We start from the raw sequence: 12,110 nt of genomic DNA, 5'->3' as shown, positions 1-12,110 counted from the left end.
CACTCTTTGAGAAAGGCCCTTTGTGGCTGAAACGCGTTAGAGTTGCGGGGGTTGCTTCCCTCTCTCTCTTTTTAAATACCCATGGCATAATAAAGATTTTTTATAGCACAGTCCAGCCTAGTTCATTTGCTGCGCGGCCGTGACCGCTGTCTTTTCTCCCCGGTGAGGATACTTTGCCTGCAATTTCCAGTACACAGCTTGGAGCACGCCACAGACCGGACGGACTTTAAAGATTCCAGTTAGTTATTGATTTTCATTTGTTACTTCATTGCGGAGATCCCCAGGTGTTGTGGCTCATATTGTGCGAGACTCAAGGGGTCTGGGCGGGTCCACGGACTTCCCCCAGACATCCCCAGACAGTCACTGCCAGACCACAGCCCAAATAGGGGTTATTAATCTCTCTCACTCTGCCCCTCTGGACACAGCAGTATTTTTATTAACTTAGTGGTTTAAAGCCCTGCAGCACTGGCTTATTGAGCGGTGAATGTCCCTCAATGTTCTCTTTAAATAGTCCCAATAGCAATGAATGGGTACTCTACTATGCACCCCCTCTACCCTCAATGAACCCCCCCTTAACTTATACAGTACAATAAAGAGCAAAATCACTATTATCCAGATCTGGATAATAGCGCTTTTGCCCACTAAAAATAAAATATTTTCAAGCTAGCGTAAAATAAATTAAAGTTGTATTTCCCCTGCCAGGATTAAGGTCACCCTCACCCTCATCTTTGTCCTCCGTGTCTTCCGTGGGCAGGAACATTAAAATAAAAAATACTAACTACTGGCCAGTAAACCCTTAATTACTGTAGCGGTTAGTAACGGCTATAGTAATTAAGTGGTTAAACCCCCCAATACCCACCTGGGAGGACTAAACACCCTCCCTGGGGCAACTGCCCCCTTCCCCTCTACCCCCATCACTACAGATACAAATGGGCAAAGGCACTTGTAGCCAAAAATGGCTAATAAAAAATGGCTAATAGCATGTTTGCCCATTTGTTTGCAAAACAAGAGAAAGACACAATAAAATAACATTGGCATAACAGATGGGCTTGGATTTCCACAATGGCAATGAATGGGCAACCAAAAAGAATCAAGTAAAATACATCACAATGAAGTACAAACAAGCATTTGCCATTAAATCCATTGGTTGTAACTGTGGTAAAGCATGCCCACAATATGGGCATGGATTGCCACAATGTCAATGAATGGGCAACCTAACAAAAATCAATAAATACAATACTTAACAATTAAATAAAAACAAGCATTTGCCAAAACATGCATTGCTTGTCACTGTTCTTATCTTTAGCATGAAAGGGGCATAAATAAACACAATGGCACACTTAAATAAAAGACAATCAATGGGTTTCTTACCTATTCCGGGCTTCACCCTCCTTATCCTACTGTGGCACCAACTCTTGACCCACGATGCGCTGCTCCTCAACAGCCTGATGCGAAGAAGCCCATGATCCTCTGTTTATTAAAGAGGAATCTCTGTTGAGTTCTTTCTTTTTTTCTTCTCTCTTTTCTTCTTTATTCTATACTTGTAATCCAAAGGGGCCCAGAGATGTTGCTCCAATGGCTTCTTGGGCTCAAATGAGACAGAACATGTATCCCCGCAAAGTTTAAATCTCCGGTCATGTGACACAGTAGATTTAAATAATGCAGAGTGATACAGGCACCAATTACCGGGACTTGTATCTCGTGAAGCAGAGGGTTCCCGGGGCTTAAATTTATGCGGTTCAGCTTCGGAGACCCCTGCTTCAATACTGTGTTATTAAAATCAAATAAAAACAGTGTGATTGCTTGTAACACATACCTAAAAGAGAGCGCAAAAAAAGGGGGGTTGTAATTAAAAAAAAAACACTTTTAATAAATTACGAACAATACAAATAATAAGATGTACCACGCTGTCCACAATATCCGTTTCCGCCAACCAGTCAGATGAAAAAAAAAAAGCAGTCCCGCTGGATGATAAAAGTCCCGTCATGCCGAGACCACAGAAGAACTGATATGCAGAGTATAGGTATGGTGGCTGCCGAGCTCCAAACAACCTCCAAACACAAACAGGCAAAGCAGGGAACCAACGTTGGCATCTGACATCAGAGCGTCCCACCTGGTACCAAAGTAACCAGTATCACCTCTGATTGCTTGTAAGAGCTGTGCAGGGAGATGCAGCTCTCTCTGTGCAGCTCTTAAAGACTGCAGGCATATCGTATCGGCAGAATTTAGAAAACTACAGCGATAAAGACACTGCTATCTAGAGCGGTTTGGCATTTTCCTACCTCACGGTTTTTGACTTTGCGATAACTCTTTCTGAATACCGTGATAACAGAAATATCAGACCATGAGGTAGGGTCACGCAAACCTTTCAATTTGACAGTAATAACATCGAAGCTACTAGATTAAGCCCCACTGTATTACTTTCTCTTGAAAACGGTGATAGTAAAATATCTTCCATATGCTGCAGATTATGTTTCAGGGATGTTTATACTAACACGTGAAACAATTATGAAGAAATTACAATATGTGATTTACTTAACACCCTCTAAATAGTTCTATTGAGACCATCGAGACCACAAGCACTTATCACAAAATTGGAGCAAAGTATTTTGATACTCTTAGACTAGGAGATACAAGATGAAAATCATACCTTAAATTGTGGTCCAAAATTGCTTTTATACATGCTTTTATACATCACTCTCTTTCATAGAAATGTATTCAGTACCAATAAGTAACATGAGACCAACAAGATAATTGACGGAATACATGAGATAAAGTGCAGATGAAACCAAGCAGCCATAAAATGTTGTATTTAGGATTCATCATGCACTAGTGTGCATAAAATATTTTTTTACTCCTGGTTTAACATTTCTAGATGAATACGTCCACATTTATTTAGTATTTGCCTTTCTCTGATGATGGATTCAGTTCTGGACTGTTTTATTTGTGTTTAATGCCTAAAAAGTATTTGTAATTGTTGAGTTTTGTTTGAGGAAATGGATTTCCTTTACTCCACTTAAAAAAAAAAAAAAAAAGAATCCAGAAAGACTACTGTACAATGGCAAACTCAATACATGTTTCTCTAATGGTAAAATCACAGGGTAACTAATGACTGCAATATGTGAAAATCAGACTAGGATTTTGTTGTCTGCACTGGAAACTAACATGTATGCCGGATGGTTTTGCATGGTCATTGGGATTTTATTTAGTTATTTTCTAGACTAACTCTTTAAATTGTGCCCAACCAGTCTATTCATAGCAAGCTCTTCTTAACAATAGCACTTATTCAGTAGGCTTTGAAGATTCTTCCTCATGTTTAAAATTTGAATCATACTGTATTTATTGGAATGGAGCAGAACATTTAACCCAGTAAGTACTTAAACATGCATTTGTTTCCAGGCGGGGAGGAGGAGTGCTCTTTTCTGATTTGCAAAAGTCTCAAATGACATTATCATAACACTCATTTTTCTGTTGTACTAAAACAGAGCAGTTACTGTGACTGTACTTCATAATAACCCCTTTGCTACCAGCGGAGACTGCATCATATTTTTTTATAATGCATTGCAGATCCCTCTGGCAGCATTGTAATTTCATGAAAGGTTAGGCTACTGGGAATAACTACTATAGTGAGAAAAGAGACATGTGACTGCACATGGAACAGTAGAAAACTAGGTACAGAGGTGCAATACTTCGGGTTTGTGATATTACATACAAGTAAAACACAAAGAGGGAAAGAAGACAAGCCCTCAATAGAAATGTGCACTCTTATGTACATACTGTATGTAGAAAGACTTACTGTTCCCATGACCAATATTAGCAAATCAACCATCAACCTTTGTGCATACTACTGTAGGAAATGTAGTTTTACCAAATATAAATAAGAGAGATTGGCATCTATCTTTCCCAAGCATAACTTGCTGACTGGGCATAATTAAAGGACATATTATTGCCCTTTAGACTTCATTTCTGAAGACTCTTTTGCAGAGAGATTCACAATCTTCTCCCAGCACAAAAGATGTATGCTAAAGTACACTGATGTGAATTAATTACTGTTCAGTGTTATCTGAAGACTATTATCAGGTATAGAGTACAGTATATTGGTTATTAGAATATATATTGCACAAATATAGATACCTTCTCCTAGCACAGGTCTATTATTCTAGAATATTTATATTTACACTAGGGAAATAGTAATACTGGCACTTATTCTAAGTATTATCGCTCTTTTTTCAGAACAATCGTCACATATGTTTCTAATAGACACCTAACCAGCAGTCTCTCAGCAGTCTTCTTTTTTTTTTAAATGTACATAATGTAATAAAAGTTAGGTTTTATGGTTTGCATTACATGGTCCACTATAATTTTGGTTCACAGTAGTATAGACCATTTCAAATTATCATTATGAAATACCTATAAGTGCATATTTCTATTGAAGGTGTGTCTTCTCTTTCTCTTAGGGCCTTATTCAGAAAGCCTCGATAAGGCCCTTATCGAGCACTTATCGACCAAAATGGCTACTCGTATTCAGATAGCCTCGATAAGTGCTCGAAAACGGCCTGTATCAACGCAAAATTTTATCACCATCCAAAATTCGCCAACTGAGCGGTGATCAGCCACTTATCGACCATTTTCGGAGGGTTGATAAACTTGGCGATTCAGAGACCCGCGAGTCGGCTGTTGCGGCTTATCGCAGCCCATCGCAGCCTTAAAAGGCGTTCTTCTCCCCAAATCCAATTCACCACAAAACTTTTGGTAAATTGGTGGGGAGATGGCCTCGATGAGCTGCGATGTGTCGGGACATAGAAAAAATCAGGCCCCTTTCCTGCCTCGGATTGATGCCGGGGGTCTCCGGAGCTGATAGCCATTAATAGCAACTCCGGACCCACCCCCCGGCATGCATCCGAGGCAGGAAACATGCATGTACAGCAACTTCATTACCTTAGCGGCTAACCGCTAAGGCAATGAAGGGGTTAAACACCCGTGCCAGGCTTACTGTAAAAACATACAATACAATACAATACTGTGGCTAGCGGGGGTGGGTGAAGAGGGAATTTGGCCCTTAGTGGCTGTTAAGGCATTGCGGTGGGGTTGCGGGGGAAGTTAACCCCTTCATTACCTTAGCGGCTACCCACCCGCAAGGTCTAAACACCCATCCTTAGGGCTAATACCCCCTTCACCCACCAGTGATGCCTAAACACCCACCCCAGACTGACTATACCCACCCTATACCCATTGAGTAGTATAGTGGTACATCATATAATAATAATATGGGCATGATAAGCCTCTATAGCACTCAATGGGCACCCTAATCACAATACAGTAATACACAAGACACACAATAATAAAACGTAACTAAACTCCAAAAAATCACACGTCACTAAATACAAACAGTAGCCAGCTAATCCAATCAATACAATCAATAGCAACATCAACAATGAATGAATTAAACCATTAACCAATCTAAACAATTAATTCCGAAACCAACTCAAAATGAATAGTAACACTATCCAATCCAAACAATGAATTACTACAACATTAATGAATTTAAACAGTTAAATAAAAAGAAATTCTAACAATATCTGAACTAACCATACATTAGCTAACATAATATAACATTAAGTACAAACGAACACCAATCGCAAACCTTTTATTACATTAAGTATGAAAAAACAAACAATGACATCCACTTAATACATGAAATGCAAAAAAGCAACACCAATACCAAGCGTGAAATGCCCCCCAAATATTGTCATAATCATGTATTAATCTGTACCCTAAAGAGGTACAGATTAATACATTATCAGTCAATGTGCCTTCCCCCCAAAAATCAAAAAACACATCCAAAGATTAAACCTGTAAAAAGAGACATTTACAAACATTGAATATATTACTTACCATTAGAAGCGGTGGCCCTATGACTCCCGGGGAAACAGGAAGCTCACGTACCTTGAAGGCCTCCAACAGCATCCGATGCCATCCGCCATGAAGATCCGGCTCAGGTACCCCAATCTTCTCTTTTCTTTCTTTAATCACCTTCTTCTATCTTCATCTGTCACCATTTCTTGTTCTTCTTTATCTTCTTTCTTCATCTGTCAATCCAAAATACCCCATATTAAATCCCAGCCGATGTTGTCTCGTCGGCTCCTTGGGCTCAAATGAGGCGTCACGGCCTTAAATAGGGCTTGTGACGTCACATTTAGCCTCAGTCTGGGGTGGGTGCTTAGGCCTTAGTCAAGGTGGGTTAACCGCTTAATGACTATAGCGGTTAGTAACCGCTAAGGTGATTAAGGGGTTAGGGGCCATTAGAATGTATTTATTTTGTATATATGCTTTCTGACAACGGAGGACAGAGGGACCTGCTGTTGTGGTAAATATAACTTTATTTATTTATTTTATTTATGTATGCTAATGCAGTGTTTAATAATGGGCAAATAATCTATTATCCAAATCTGGATAATAGTTATTTTGCCAATTACTGTACTGTATGGGTTTGGGCAGAGGGGGGGGGGGTGTATTGATGTTTTTTAAATATTTATTAAAATACATTTCTTTAATAGTCTAGAGGTGCAGGGGGTCTCCGGAGCTGAACCATGTTGGTTTTATGTCCGGGGACCCCCTGCTTCCCGAGATACAGGCACCTTTATGGGGTGCCGGTATCCCTCTGCATTGAAATGTCCCGCGTCACGTGACCAGGACATTACCTTGCATAGGAGATACCGCCACCCCATAAAGAGAGGGCCTGTATCTCGGGAACCAGGGGGTCCCCGGACATAAAACCAATGTGGTTCAGCTCCGGAGACCCCCTGCACCTCTACACTATTAAAGAAATGTATATTTAAATAAATAATTTTCGGGCGACATTCCAGCTGGGAGAGGCGGCTCTCTCTGAGCCGCTCTCTCTGCAGCAGAAATGAATCGCCGGTTCAGGCCTTTTCAGAGGGTTGATGCTATCGCTGGCAGCAACTCGCCCGTTTTGGGCATTTTGCTATCACTGTTAATCGAGCCTTTCTGAATACCGTGATAGCAACACCCAAAAAAACGGCATTTTACATTCCCTGGCGATTTTTTTTATCAACCCTCTCTGAATAAGGCCCTTAGTGTTTTGCACTATAATGAGGACCTATTTAAAATGCTCGGTCTTTGGTCCTTGGGCAAGTCACACCTTCCAATAATTTGGACATTGAAACAAATATGGTTCTGATTTTTTTGCACCAGATTTGCATTAAAGATGTTGAGGTTGAATTATGGTTAAACTTAAATGGGGGAGGTACTGTTTCTAAACATAGTAATGCTTGATTCTTTTAGGAATTGACATTGGTTCACAAACTGAGTCAGGGGGTGTGTACTTCCTTCTTTCTCTGCATAGAAGAGGTATAAAATCAGTAAATGATTTATAATTTTTGATATCTTTGAATAAAAATAGGTACTTGTTTATAAGATAAAGGGGCCTATGCAGTAAAGGTACATTAAAAAAATCGCCCGTCCATTTAAATCGTCGTTTTTGTGAGTGTTCCTATCAAGATATTCAGAAAGCATCGATTATCTGTGATAGAAAAATTCACAAACTGGGCGAGTTGCCGGCAGCGTTAAGATCGCCTCTCTGAAAAGGCCTAACCGGCGATTCCTTTCTGCTGCAGAGAGAGCTGCTCAGAGAGTGCCGCCTCTCCCCGCGCAAATCTCGCCAAAAAGTGATATTTAGTAATATACATTTTATTACTAGTTTAGATGAGCAGGGGGTCACCGAAGCAGAACCACGTTGATTTCAGGTACCTTGCTTCCCAAGATACAGTCCCCGTTATGGGGTGCCAGTATCTCCTATGCATTTGATTCCCATGGTCACGTGACGTGGGACGTTTACATGCATAGGAGATACCGCCACCCCATAACAGGGCCTGTATCTCGGGAAGCAGGGTATCCCCGAGGCTGAAATCAAAGTGGTTCAGCTCAGGAGACCCCCTTCTCATCTACACTATTAATAACAATTACATTAAAGCAGCTTCTTTATCTTAGTGGATATCCACTAAGGCAATGAAGGGGTTAAACACATGTGTCATGCTTATTGTGGGTAAAGAGGGTGGGAGAAGGTGATATTTTGTCCTTGAGGGATGTTTAGGCCTTGTGGGGAGTTTGCGGGGGAGTTAACCCCTTCATTACCATAGCGGTTAATACCGCTAAGGTGATGAAGGGGTTAACCCCTCCCACTACCTACTTGGTAGGCCTCCCACCACAGCTACCCACAATAAAATAAAATACTCACAACAGGCCCACTACCCACCTCCTAGGACACCAATAAACATTACAATAGCTAATAAACACCAAGAAACTACCCACCCACCCCCTGTGCCAACACATAAAACCATTCTTTATTATTTTACACACAGGATTCATACCACATGCTGGCGGGGTCTCCGGGTGGTCCCCACGGGTGTCCACAGTGCACCCCGAGGAGTACCCACAGGTTTCTGGGAGCCCTTGGGTGGTCCCCGCTAGGCTCTGTGGGCCACCAGGTGATCCCCGCGGGTCCCTGTGGGCCTCAATGGGGTCCATGGGTGGTCCCCATGGGTGTCTGGGGGTCCCTGGGTCATACCCAGGGGTGTCTGGTGCCCATCAGGTGGTTCCCATGGGGATCTGGGGATACTTGGGGGGTCCCCGTGGGTCTCTGGGGGCCCCATAGGAGTCCCTGGTTCCACCCCACATGTGGAAATGGGTCCTCAGGTGGTCCCCGTGGGCAACTGGGGATCCTCAGGTGGGCCACATGGGCGTCCAGGGGTCCTCGGTTGGTCCCCGTGGGTACCCGCTGGCCTGCAGTACCATTCCGTAAAGTAAAAGAACAAAAACATGGCCTACATTTCAATAAATACACCTCTCCCCCCCCACCACCACCAAATATATACAGTACAGTAATGGGCAAAATAACTATTATCCCGATATAGATAATAGATTATTTGCCCATTATTAAACACATTCGCCATGCAGCATAAATAAAGTAAATAAAAACCATTTTACTAACCCCTGCCAATGTGATGGGCATCCTCGTCAGCTTACTTCAGGTCCATGTCCTCCGTTGCCAGAAAAAATACATAGCAAAATACATTCTAATGGCCCCTAACCCTTTAATCACTTAACGGTTAAAAACTGTTATAGTAATTAAGGGGTTAACCCACCCTGCCCCGTTACCCACCTGGTGTGACGGTTCAGGAGATTCCTTCCCCTCCATGTGTTTCTGGCGCTGCGCTTCCTCCTGCCTCTCATGACCCTTCCTTGCCTCCCCGTTCTGTTCTCCCTTCCTCCTCCTGCATCCGTCCCTCTGCGGCAGCCCCTGACGCACTCCCAGTGTCTGCGCGCGTTCTAAGCAGGGCATGCACGTCTTCCCAGGCTCCCGTTCCCCTTTACAGTGCTCCCCGCTCACGGTCTCCCTCTGCTCCCGCTCCGGTCCCCTTACCTCCTGCAGACCCTCCTCCGGTTATCCCTCCGCCCTTGGAGGGTGCCCCCGCAGCGCTCAGTGCTCCTCTTGACACAGCCTGTGCGCGCACACTCTAACCTTACAGAGGGCGCGCGCACACGCTCCTCTTGTAAGCCTTCTCAGACATCTGGCTCCTCCTCTGATGCTTTACAAGCTATCTCCCTCTCTGCCTCACCTGTCTCCTCCCTCTCTCACCTATCCCTGCTGCCTCTCACTCAACCCTCTGCTCTTTCTCTCTCTCCCATAGGTGTTCCCTCCTTTATTACCCCTGTCTGTCCTCTCACTCATTGCTCTGCATAGTTCTTTGTAGGAAAACAAGAAAAACAAGAAAAACAGGGGGAGCACAGGTTGAGGGACTATACAGAGGTTTAAAACACTGTGATGGTTATTGACTGTGATGTATAATGAAGTGTAAAATATCATGAACACTTACACGGCCTTGTGTAAATGCTTTCACATCAAGGTATCTTTACTCTTTCTTCTCTCTCTTCTATGTTCTCTCCGTGCGATCGTTTCTTCTCGTCTGGTCCAAAGGAAGGCTTCTCTAGTTTTTTCTGCAGGAAATAGCTTGTGGTGTTGTCCTCAGAGTAAAATACAGTAAAAAACAAATATGTGAGGGACAAGAAAGATTAAGTATATAATTACTGAGGTAGACGGTTATGTTAAATCAAAACGCAGAGAAATGCTGCATCCACTCACACGGGCAAGCGTGAGTGTCCTCTGGAGGGAAGTGTCTTTGATGGCACTTCACTGCAGGGCTGTCATGCACTCCTCCTGTCTTTCACACTGAATAGTGGGAAAAAAATGAAGGGGCAGAGGTAGGTTGGAATATAACCATAAATAATTATAAGAAAACTCACACGGCCATGTGTGAGTATAGACTGAAGTTGGTATCTCTTCTCCCCTATATGGAACTCCAAAGGTAAACCTTCAGCTGAGTGTGGAAGTCACTCAGAGTGCCTTGTTAACACAGTGGAACACGGGTAAAGTGATCGTGATCTTTAATAATACAATCAATAAACAGAACCCCAACAAAAACGTTTAAAAAAGCACTTAGTCAAAATGACAAAAGAGCTGGGTGATCGTGAAAACAGCCAGTCTTTCAGGAAAAGTTTGTGCAGGGTACTTAAGTGCGCAGCTAACTCTCCGCGTCCGGGTGCTGTGCTGCGTTCCTATTTCCTGCTCCTGACGGTGGCTGAGGTGGTAAAAAAGTACTCAGGGATTGTAGCAACGCGTTTCGCCCTTCTTGGGCTTCCTCAGGCTCCGTAGAAAGGTATGGCTGGGGTCATAGCTATATGTAGGGATACCTCAGCCAATCCGATCCTGTCCCTGAGTTCCTCCCTTCTTGCTGTGTCATAGGTCCATTCGGTCTTCTCAATTGTTGTGTATTAAAAACGGAGAGCGCTCAAAGATCGCGCTTGTACTTATACCAAATTAAATCGCTTAATATTTTCTTGGTCTGCTAGCATAATTATGATAACAATAAAACATGAGTTATTAACAAAATAAATTCGGTGGTCATGTAAACGAGTATTTAACTCTAAAAGTATTTAACCCTAAAATACTTTGCTATATAAACCCCAAAGGGATGCAAGGGTTTAAAAAGTTACTTGATTAAACTATTGAAGACAAATGGATATTTCAAGGTGGCAGTTACAGTACAAAGAAATATAAAAATATTAAATAGATATCACAACTTTCAACATATATAAATCAAAAAATTCTAATGGCATAAAAGTCATGATACATAATGGAATTTCTTAATTAAAATTCTAAACATTGCTAAAACATTTTTATAGACTTGGTGCTATTTATAAACACTCAAAACAATAACTCTTTAATAAATTTTCGAAAAATCTTTTTAAAAATCTGAACATAGATGTGATAAAAAAACTCATACTGTTGGTTCTGATGATAGGTGTCGTCTGAAAAAGATAATGACAAAACAGATTAAAATCAGTAACAGTATGTGTCAGAATGGTACACAGTCATACTTAACTTCGTTCTGATAGAAATATCTGATGGTTTTTTAAAATCATACGATAGCACAAAAGTGACCCAAAAAAACCTCTTAAAGAAATGAATGTATCACAAATATTCTGTGCCTAGCGAGACATACTAGCAGCTAGATAAAGGCCCCGAGGTCTATGTCAATGTTCAGACCTTTCGGGGTTAAGGTCTTTAATTTGTAAATCCAGTATGTCTCGCGTTGGCAGAGTTGCAGGAGTCTATCCCCACCTCTCCAAAGTGGGTCCACTCTCTCGATCCCCTTGTAGCTTAAGCCTTCAGGGTTTCCTCCATGGCACAGGCTGAAATGCCTAGATACGTTGTGTGTCATCACCTGCCTGCGTATGTTGCCCAAGTGCTCCAGTATTCGGACCCTAAGAGGTCTTGACGTGAGGCCCACGTACTGGAGTCCACAAGGTGCAAGCAAGCAGGTAGACAACATATTCAGTTTGGCAGTTTATCATTTGTTTAATTTTAAAAGCCTTTTTTGTGGTGTTTGAGCTAAAGGCTGCTCTCTCCCCCTTTGCTGCTTGTTTACAGGCTTTGCAATCTTTGCATCCAAAGAAGCCTACCGGGGGGGGTAACCACTGATTCTCGTTTATTGTTTTGGTTCTCCTAAATGTACTTGGCGCTAATTTAG

This window comes from Ascaphus truei, chromosome 4, assembly GCF_040206685.1.
Source record: "Ascaphus truei isolate aAscTru1 chromosome 4, aAscTru1.hap1, whole genome shotgun sequence".
Taxonomy (NCBI): domain Eukaryota; kingdom Metazoa; phylum Chordata; class Amphibia; order Anura; family Ascaphidae; genus Ascaphus; species Ascaphus truei.
Note: the sequence above shows the minus strand (reverse complement) of the source record.